This window comes from Pan troglodytes, chromosome 23, assembly GCF_028858775.2.
Source record: "Pan troglodytes isolate AG18354 chromosome 23, NHGRI_mPanTro3-v2.0_pri, whole genome shotgun sequence".
Classification (NCBI taxonomy): Eukaryota; Metazoa; Chordata; class Mammalia; order Primates; family Hominidae; genus Pan; species Pan troglodytes.
In genome coordinates this window covers 5,248,785-5,261,782 of record NC_086016.1, presented here as the reverse complement: position 1 = coordinate 5,261,782, position 12,998 = coordinate 5,248,785, and positions in this window count along the sequence as shown.

The following is a 12,998-nucleotide window of genomic DNA, read 5'->3' as shown; positions in this document are numbered from 1 at the left end:
ACAGTATATTAAATATAATTACTGTAATTTTTGATAGTTTATGTACAGTATATTACATATAATTACTGTAGTTTTTGATAGTTTATTTACAGTATATATAACACATATTTGGTGTACTTTTTGATATTTTATGTACAGTATGTAATGTATATTTACTGTACTTTTTGATATTTTATGTACAGTATATTAAATATAATTACTGTAATTTTTGATAGTTTATTTACAGTATATTACATATAATTACTGTAGTTTTTGATAGTTTATTTACAGTATATATAACACATATTTGGTGTACTTTTTGATATTTTATGTACAGTATGTAATGTATATTTACTGTACTTTTTGATATTTTATGTACAGTATATTAAATATAATTACTGTAATTTTTGATAGTTTATTTACAGTATATTACATATAATCACTGTAGTTTTTGATAGTTTATTTACAGTATATATAACACATATTTGGTGTACTTTTTGATATTTTATGTACAGTATGTAATGTATATTTACTGTCCTTTTTGATATTTTATTTACAGTATATAATATAGATTTGGTGTAATTTTTGATATTTTATGTACAGTATATTAATTATAATTACTGTAATTTTTCATAGTTTATTTACAGTATATTACATATAATTACTGTAGTTTTTGATAGTTTATTTACAGTATATATAACACATATTTGGTGTACTTTTTGATATTTTATGTACAGTATGTAATGTATATTTACTGTACTTTTTGATATTTTATTTACAGTATATAATATAGATTTGGTGTAATTTTTGGTATTTTATGTACAGTATATTAAATATAATTACTATAGTTTTTGATAGTTTATTTACAGTATATATAACTCATATTTGCTGTACTTTTTGATATTTTATGTACAGTATGTTATGTATATTTACTGTACTATTTGATATTTTATTTACAGTATATAATAAACATTTGGTGTAATTTTAGATAGTTTATTTACAGTATATTAAGTATAATTACTGTAGTTTTTGATAGTTTACTTACAGTATATATGACATATTTGGTGTACTTTTTGATATTTTATGTACAGTATGTATTGTATATTTACTGTACTTTTTGATATTTTATTTACAGTATATAATATAGATTTGGTGTAATTTTTGATATTTTATGTACAGTATATTAAATATAATTACTGTAGTTTTTGATAGTTTATGTACAGTATATTACATATAATTACTGTAGTTTTTGATGGTTTATTTACAGTATATATAACACATATTTGGTGTACTTTTTGATATTTTATGTACAGTACGTAATGTATATTTACTGTACTTTTTGATATTTTATTTACAGTATATAATATAGATTTGGTGTAATTTTTGATATTTTATGTACAGTATATTAAATATAATTACTGTAATTTTTGATAGTTTATTTACAGTATATTACATATAATTACTGTAGTTTTTGATAGTTTATTTACAGTATTTATAACACATATTTGGTGTACTTTTTGATATTTTATGTACAGTATGTAATGTATATTTACTGTACTTTTTGATATTTTATGTACAGTATATTAAATATAATTACTGTAATTTTTGATAGTTTATGTACAGTATATTACATATAATTACTGTAGTTTTTGATAGTTTATTTACAGTATATATAACACATATTTGGTGTACTTTTTGATATTTTATGTACAGTATGTAATGTATATTTACTGTACTTTTTGATATTTTATTTACAGTATATAATATAGATTTGGTGTAATTTTTGATATTTTATGTACAGTATATTAAATATAATTACTGTAATTTTTGATAGTTTATTTACAGTATATTACATATAATTACTGTAGTTTTTGATAGTTTATTTACAGTATATATAACACATATTTGGTGTACTTTTTGATATTTTATGTACAGTATGTAATGTATATTTACTGTACTTTTTGATATTTTATGTACAGTATATTAAATATAATTACTGTAATTTTTGATAGTTTATTTACAGTATATTACATATAATTACTGTAGTTTTTGATAGTTTATTTACAGTATATATAACACATATTTGGTGTACTTCTTGATATTTTATGTACAGTATGTAATGTATATTTACTGTACTTTTTGATATTTTATTTACAGTATATAATATAGATTTGGTGTAATTTTTGATATTTTATGTACAGTATATTAATTATAATTACTGTAATTTTTCATAGTTTATTTACAATATATTACATATAATTACTGTAGTTTTTGATAGTTTATTTACAGTATATATAACACATATTTGGTGTACTTTTTGATATTTTATGTACAGTATATAATATAGATTTGGTGTAATTTTTGGTATTTTATGTACAGTATATTAAATATAATTACTGTAGTTTTTGATAGTTTATTTACAGTATATATAACTCATATTTGCTGTACTTTTTGATATTTTATGTACAGTATGTAATGTATATTTACTGTACTATTTGATATTTTATTTACAGTATATAATAAACATTTGGTGTAATTTTAGATAGTTTATTTACAGTATATTAAGTATAATTACTGTAGTTTTTGATAGTTTACTTACAGTATATATGACATATTTGGTGTACTTTTTGATATTTTATGTACAGTATGTATTGTATATTTACTGTACTTTTTGATATTTTATTTACAGTATATAATATAGATTTGGTGTAATTTTTGATATTTTATGTACAGTATATTAAATATAATTACTGTAGTTTTTGATAGTTTATGTACAGTATATTACATATAATTACTGTAGTTTTTGATGGTTTATTTACAGTATATATAACACATATTTGGTGTACTTTTTGATATTTTATGTACAGTACGTAATGTATATTTACTGTACTTTTTGATATTTTATTTACAGTATATAATATAGATTTGGTGTAATTTTTGATATTTTATGTACAGTATATTAAATATAATTACTGTAATTTTTGATAGTTTATTTACAGTATATTACATATAATTACTGTAGTTTTTGATAGTTTATTTACAGTATATATAACACATATTTGGTGTACTTTTTGATATTTTATGTACAGTATGTTATGTATATTTACTGTACTTTTTGATATTTTATGTACAGTATATTAAATATAATTACTGTAATTTTTGATAGTTTATGTACAGTATATTACATATAATTACTGTAGTTTTTGATGGTTTATTTACAGTATATATAACACATATTTGGTGTACTTTTTGATATTTTATGTACAGTATGTAATGTATATTTACTGTACTTTTTGATATTTTATTTACAGTATATAATATAGATTTGGTGTAATTTTTGATATTTTATGTACAGTATATTAAATATAATTACTGTAATTTTTGATAGTTTATTTACAGTATATTACATATAATTACAGTAGTTTTTGATAGTTTATTTACAGTACATATAACACATATTTGGTGTACTTTTTGATATTTTATGTACAGTATGTAATGTATATTTACTGTACTTTTTGATATTTTATGTACAGTATATTAAATATAATTACTGTAATTTTTGATAGTTTATTTACAGTATATTACATATAATTACTGTAGTTTTTGATAGTTTATTTACAGTATATATAACACATATTTGGTGTACTTTTTGATATTTTATGTACAGTATGTAATGTATATTTACTGTCCTTTTTGATATTTTATTTACAGTATATAATATAGATTTGGTGTAATTTTTGATATTTTATGTACAGTATATTAATTATAATTACTGTAATTTTCGATAGTTTATTTACAGTATATTACATATAATTACTGTAGTTTTTGATAGTTTATTTACAGTATATAAAACTCATATTTGCTGTACTTTTTGATATTTTATGTACAGTATGTAATGTATATTTACTGTACTATTTGATATTTTATTTACAGTATATAATAAACATTTGGTGTAATTTTAGATAGTTTATTTACAGTATATTAAGTATAATTACTGTAGTTTTTGATAGTTTATTTACAGTATATATGACACATATTTGGTGTACTTTTTGATATTTTATGTACAGTATGTATTGTATATTTACTGTACTTTTTGATATTTTATTTACAGTATATAATATACATTTGGTGTAATTTTTGATATTTTATGTACAGTATATTAAATATAATTACTGTAGTTTTTGATAGTTTATGTACAGTATATTACATATAATTACTGTAGTTTTTGATAGTTTATTTACAGTATATATAACACATATTTGGTGTACTTTTTGATATTTTATGTACAGTACGTAATGTATATTTACTGTACTTTTTGATATTTTATTTACAGTATATAATATAGATTTGGTGTAATTTTTGATATTTTATGTACAGTATATTAAATATAATTACTGTAATTTTTGATAGTTTATTTACAGTATATTACATATAATTACTGTAGTTTTTGATAGTTTATTTACAGTATATATAACACATATTTGGTGTACTTTTTGATATTTTATGTACAGTATGTAATGTATATTTACTGTACTTTTTGATATTTTATGTACAGTATATTAAATATAATTACTGTAATTTTTGATAGTTTATGTACAGTATATTACATATAATTACTGTAGTTTTTGATAGTTTATTTACAGTATATATAACACATATTTGGTGTACTTTTTGATATTTTATGTACAGTATGTAATGTATATTTACTGTACTTTTTGATATTTTATGTACAGTATATTAAATATAATTACTGTAATTTTTGATAGTTTATTTACAGTATATTACATATAATTACTGTAGTTTTTGATAGTTTATTTACAGTATATATAACACATATTTGGTGTACTTTTTGATATTTTATGTACAGTATGTAATGTATATTTACTGTACTTTTTGATATTTTATGTACAGTATATTAAATATAATTACTGTAATTTTTGATAGTTTATTTACAGTATATTACATATAATCACTGTAGTTTTTGATAGTTTATTTACAGTATATATAACACATATTTGGTGTACTTTTTGATATTTTATGTACAGTATGTAATGTATATTTACTGTCCTTTTTGATATTTTATTTACAGTATATAATATAGATTTGGTGTAATTTTTGATATTTTATGTACAGTATATTAATTATAATTACTGTAATTTTTCATAGTTTATTTACAGTATATTACATATAATTACTGTAGTTTTTGATAGTTTATTTACAGTATATATAACACATATTTGGTGTACTTTTTGATATTTTATGTACAGTATGTAATGTATATTTACTGTACTTTTTGATATTTTATTTACAGTATATAATATAGATTTGGTGTAATTTTTGGTATTTTATGTACAGTATATTAAATATAATTACTATAGTTTTTGATAGTTTATTTACAGTATATATAACTCATATTTGCTGTACTTTTTGATATTTTATGTACAGTATGTTATGTATATTTACTGTACTATTTGATATTTTATTTACAGTATATAATAAACATTTGGTGTAATTTTAGATAGTTTATTTACAGTATATTAAGTATAATTACTGTAGTTTTTGATAGTTTACTTACAGTATATATGACATATTTGGTGTACTTTTTGATATTTTATGTACAGTATGTATTGTATATTTACTGTACTTTTTGATATTTTATTTACAGTATATAATATAGATTTGGTGTAATTTTTGATATTTTATGTACAGTATATTAAATATAATTACTGTAGTTTTTGATAGTTTATGTACAGTATATTACATATAATTACTGTAGTTTTTGATGGTTTATTTACAGTATATATAACACATATTTGGTGTACTTTTTGATATTTTATGTACAGTACGTAATGTATATTTACTGTACTTTTTGATATTTTATTTACAGTATATAATATAGATTTGGTGTAATTTTTGATATTTTATGTACAGTATATTAAATATAATTACTGTAATTTTTGATAGTTTATTTACAGTATATTACATATAATTACTGTAGTTTTTGATAGTTTATTTACAGTATTTATAACACATATTTGGTGTACTTTTTGATATTTTATGTACAGTATGTAATGTATATTTACTGTACTTTTTGATATTTTATGTACAGTATATTAAATATAATTACTGTAATTTTTGATAGTTTATGTACAGTATATTACATATAATTACTGTAGTTTTTGATAGTTTATTTACAGTATATATAACACATATTTGGTGTACTTTTTGATATTTTATGTACAGTATGTAATGTATATTTACTGTACTTTTTGATATTTTATTTACAGTATATAATATAGATTTGGTGTAATTTTTGATATTTTATGTACAGTATATTAAATATAATTACTGTAATTTTTGATAGTTTATTTACAGTATATTACATATAATTACTGTAGTTTTTGATAGTTTATTTACAGTATATATAACACATATTTGGTGTACTTTTTGATATTTTATGTACAGTATGTAATGTATATTTACTGTACTTTTTGATATTTTATGTACAGTATATTAAATATAATTACTGTAATTTTTGATAGTTTATTTACAGTATATTACATATAATTACTGTAGTTTTTGATAGTTTATTTACAGTATATATAACACATATTTGGTGTACTTCTTGATATTTTATGTACAGTATGTAATGTATATTTACTGTACTTTTTGATATTTTATTTACAGTATATAATATAGATTTGGTGTAATTTTTGATATTTTATGTACAGTATATTAATTATAATTACTGTAATTTTTCATAGTTTATTTACAATATATTACATATAATTACTGTAGTTTTTGATAGTTTATTTACAGTATATATAACACATATTTGGTGTACTTTTTGATATTTTATGTACAGTATATAATATAGATTTGGTGTAATTTTTGGTATTTTATGTACAGTATATTAAATATAATTACTGTAGTTTTTGATAGTTTATTTACAGTATATATAACTCATATTTGCTGTACTTTTTGATATTTTATGTACAGTATGTAATGTATATTTACTGTACTATTTGATATTTTATTTACAGTATATAATAAACATTTGGTGTAATTTTAGATAGTTTATTTACAGTATATTAAGTATAATTACTGTAGTTTTTGATAGTTTACTTACAGTATATATGACATATTTGGTGTACTTTTTGATATTTTATGTACAGTATGTATTGTATATTTACTGTACTTTTTGATATTTTATTTACAGTATATAATATAGATTTGGTGTAATTTTTGATATTTTATGTACAGTATATTAAATATAATTACTGTAGTTTTTGATAGTTTATGTACAGTATATTACATATAATTACTGTAGTTTTTGATGGTTTATTTACAGTATATATAACACATATTTGGTGTACTTTTTGATATTTTATGTACAGTACGTAATGTATATTTACTGTACTTTTTGATATTTTATTTACAGTATATAATATAGATTTGGTGTAATTTTTGATATTTTATGTACAGTATATTAAATATAATTACTGTAATTTTTGATAGTTTATTTACAGTATATTACATATAATTACTGTAGTTTTTGATAGTTTATTTACAGTATATATAACACATATTTGGTGTACTTTTTGATATTTTATGTACAGTATGTTATGTATATTTACTGTACTTTTTGATATTTTATGTACAGTATATTAAATATAATTACTGTAATTTTTGATAGTTTATGTACAGTATATTACATATAATTACTGTAGTTTTTGATGGTTTATTTACAGTATATATAACACATATTTGGTGTACTTTTTGATATTTTATGTACAGTATGTAATGTATATTTACTGTACTTTTTGATATTTTATTTACAGTATATAATATAGATTTGGTGTAATTTTTGATATTTTATGTACAGTATATTAAATATAATTACTGTAATTTTTGATAGTTTATTTACAGTATATTACATATAATTACTGTAGTTTTTGATAGTTTATTTACAGTACATATAACACATATTTGGTGTACTTTTTGATATTTTATGTACAGTATGTAATGTATATTTACTGTACTTTTTGATATTTTATGTACAGTATATTAAATATAATTACTGTAATTTTTGATAGTTTATTTACAGTATATTACATATAATTACTGTAGTTTTTGATAGTTTATTTACAGTATATATAACACATATTTGGTGTACTTTTTGATATTTTATGTACAGTATGTAATGTATATTTACTGTCCTTTTTGATATTTTATTTACAGTATATAATATAGATTTGGTGTAATTTTTGATATTTTATGTACAGTATATTAATTATAATTACTGTAATTTTCGATAGTTTATTTACAGTATATTACATATAATTACTGTAGTTTTTGATAGTTTATTTACAGTATATAAAACTCATATTTGCTGTACTTTTTGATATTTTATGTACAGTATGTAATGTATATTTACTGTACTATTTGATATTTTATTTACAGTATATAATAAACATTTGGTGTAATTTTAGATAGTTTATTTACAGTATATTAAGTATAATTACTGTAGTTTTTGATAGTTTATTTACAGTATATATAACACATATTTGGTGTACTTCTTGATATTTTATGTACAGTATGTAATGTATATTTACTGTACTTTTTGATATTTTATTTACAGTATATAATATAGATTTGGTGTAATTTTTGATATTTTATGTACAGTATATTAATTATAATTACTGTAATTTTTCATAGTTTATTTACAATATATTACATATAATTACTGTAGTTTTTGATAGTTTATTTACAGTATATATAACACATATTTGGTGTACTTTTTGATATTTTATGTACAGTATATAATATAGATTTGGTGTAATTTTTGGTATTTTATGTACAGTATATTAAATATAATTACTGTAGTTTTTGATAGTTTATTTACAGTATATATAACTCATATTTGCTGTACTTTTTGATATTTTATGTACAGTATGTAATGTATATTTACTGTACTATTTGATATTTTATTTACAGTATATAATAAACATTTGGTGTAATTTTAGATAGTTTATTTACAGTATATTAAGTATAATTACTGTAGTTTTTGATAGTTTACTTACAGTATATATGACATATTTGGTGTACTTTTTGATATTTTATGTACAGTATGTATTGTATATTTACTGTACTTTTTGATATTTTATTTACAGTATATAATATAGATTTGGTGTAATTTTTGATATTTTATGTACAGTATATTAAATATAATTACTGTAGTTTTTGATAGTTTATGTACAGTATATTACATATAATTACTGTAGTTTTTGATGGTTTATTTACAGTATATATAACACATATTTGGTGTACTTTTTGATATTTTATGTACAGTACGTAATGTATATTTACTGTACTTTTTGATATTTTATTTACAGTATATAATATAGATTTGGTGTAATTTTTGATATTTTATGTACAGTATATTAAATATAATTACTGTAATTTTTGATAGTTTATTTACAGTATATTACATATAATTACTGTAGTTTTTGATAGTTTATTTACAGTATATATAACACATATTTGGTGTACTTTTTGATATTTTATGTACAGTATGTTATGTATATTTACTGTACTTTTTGATATTTTATGTACAGTATATTAAATATAATTACTGTAATTTTTGATAGTTTATGTACAGTATATTACATATAATTACTGTAGTTTTTGATGGTTTATTTACAGTATATATAACACATATTTGGTGTACTTTTTGATATTTTATGTACAGTATGTAATGTATATTTACTGTACTTTTTGATATTTTATTTACAGTATATAATATAGATTTGGTGTAATTTTTGATATTTTATGTACAGTATATTAAATATAATTACTGTAATTTTTGATAGTTTATTTACAGTATATTACATATAATTACTGTAGTTTTTGATAGTTTATTTACAGTACATATAACACATATTTGGTGTACTTTTTGATATTTTATGTACAGTATGTAATGTATATTTACTGTACTTTTTGATATTTTATGTACAGTATATTAAATATAATTACTGTAATTTTTGATAGTTTATTTACAGTATATTACATATAATTACTGTAGTTTTTGATAGTTTATTTACAGTATATATAACACATATTTGGTGTACTTTTTGATATTTTATGTACAGTATGTAATGTATATTTACTGTCCTTTTTGATATTTTATTTACAGTATATAATATAGATTTGGTGTAATTTTTGATATTTTATGTACAGTATATTAATTATAATTACTGTAATTTTCGATAGTTTATTTACAGTATATTACATATAATTACTGTAGTTTTTGATAGTTTATTTACAGTATATAAAACTCATATTTGCTGTACTTTTTGATATTTTATGTACAGTATGTAATGTATATTTACTGTACTATTTGATATTTTATTTACAGTATATAATAAACATTTGGTGTAATTTTAGATAGTTTATTTACAGTATATTAAGTATAATTACTGTAGTTTTTGATAGTTTATTTACAGTATATATGACACATATTTGGTGTACTTTTTGATATTTTATGTACAGTATGTATTGTATATTTACTGTACTTTTTGATATTTTATTTACAGTATATAATATACATTTGGTGTAATTTTTGATATTTTATGTACAGTATATTAAATATAATTACTGTAGTTTTTGATAGTTTATGTACAGTATATTACATATAATTACTGTAGTTTTTGATAGTTTATTTACAGTATATATAACACATATTTGGTGTACTTTTTGATATTTTATGTACAGTACGTAATGTATATTTACTGTACTTTTTGATATTTTATTTACAGTATATAATATAGATTTGGTGTAATTTTTGATATTTTATCTACAGTATATTAAATACAATTACTGTAATTTTTGATAGTTTATTTACAGTATATTACATATAATTACTGTAGTTTTTGATAGTTTATTTACAGTATATATAACACATATTTGGTGTACTTTTTGATATTTTATGTACAGTACGTAATGTATATTTACTGTACTTTTTGATATTTTATGTACAGTATATTAAATATAATTACTGTAATTTTTGATAGTTTATTTACAGTATATTACATATAATTACTGTAGTTTTTGATAGTTTATTTACAGTATATATAACACATATTTGGTGTACTTTTTGATATTTTATGTACAGTATGTAATGTATATTTACTGTACTTTTTGATATTTTATGTACAGTATATTAAATATAATTATTGTAATTTTTGAGAGTTTATTTACAGTATATTACATATAATTACTGTAGTTTTTGATAGTTTATTTACAGTATATATAACACATATTTGGTGTACTTTTTGATATTTTATGTACAGTATGTAATGTATATTTACTGTACTTTTTGATATTTTATTTACAGTATATAATATAGATTTGGTGTAATTTTTGGTATTTTATGTACAGTATATTAATTATAATTACTGTAATTTTTGATAGTTTATTTACAGTATATTACATATAATTACTGTAGTTTTTGATAGTTTATTTACAGTATATATAACACATATTTGGTGTACTTTTTGATATTTTATGTACAGTATATAATGTATATTTACTGAACTTTTTGATATTTTATGTACAGTATATTAAATATAATTACTGTAATTTTTGATAGTTTATTTACAGTATATTACATATAATTACTGTAGTTTTTGATAGTTTATTTACAGTATATATAACACATATTTGGTGTACTTTTTGATATTTTATGGACAGTATGTAATGTATATTTACTGTACTTTTTGATATTTTATTTACAGTATATAATATAGATTTGGTGTAATTTTTGGTATTTTATGTACAGTATATTAAATATAATTACTGTAGTTTTGATAGTTTATTTACAGTATATATAACTCATATTTGCTGTACTTTTTGATATTTTATGTACAGTATGTAATGTATATTTACTGTCCTTTTTGATATTTTATTTACAGTATATAATATAGATTTGGTGTAATTTTTGATATTTTATGTACAGTATATTAATTATAATTACTGTAATTTTTGATAGTTTATTTACAGTATATTACATATAATTACTGTAGTTTTTGATAGTTTATTTATAGTATATATAACACATATTTGGTGTACTTTTTGATATTTTATGTACAGTATGTAATGTATATTTACTGTACTTTTTGATATTTTATTTACAGTATATAATATAGATTTGGTGTAATTTTTGGTATTTTATGTACAGTATATTAAATATAATTACTGTAGTTTTTGATAGTTTATTTACAGTATATATAACTCATATTTGCTGTACTTTTTGATATTTTATGTACAGTATGTAATGTATATTTACTGTACTATTTGATATATTATTTACAGTATATAATAAACATTTGGTGTAATTTTTGATAGTTTATTTACAGTATATTAAGTATAATTACTGTAGTTTTTGATAGTTTATTTACAGTATATATGACACATATTTGGTGTACTTTTTGATATTTTATGTACAGTATGTATTGTATATTTACTGTACTTTTTGATATTTTCTTTACAGTATATAATATAGATTTGGTGTAATTTTTGATATTTTATGTACAGTATATTAAATATAATTACTGTAGTTTTTGATAGTTTATGTACAGTATTTTACATATAATTACTGTAGTTTTTGATAGTTTATTTACAGTATATATAACACATATTTGGTGTAGTTTTTGATATTTTATGAACAGTACGTAATGTATATTTACTGTACTTTTTGATATTTTATTTACAGTATATAATATAGATTTGGTGTAATTTTTGATATTTTATGTACAGTATATTAAATATAATTACTGTAATTTTTGATAGTTTATTTACAGTATATTACATATAATTACTGTAGTTTTTGATAGTTTATTTACAGTATATATAACACATATTTGGTGTACTGTTTGATATTTTATGTACAGTATGTAATGTATATTTACTGTCCTTTTTGATATTTTATTTACAGTATATAATATAGATTTGGTGTAATT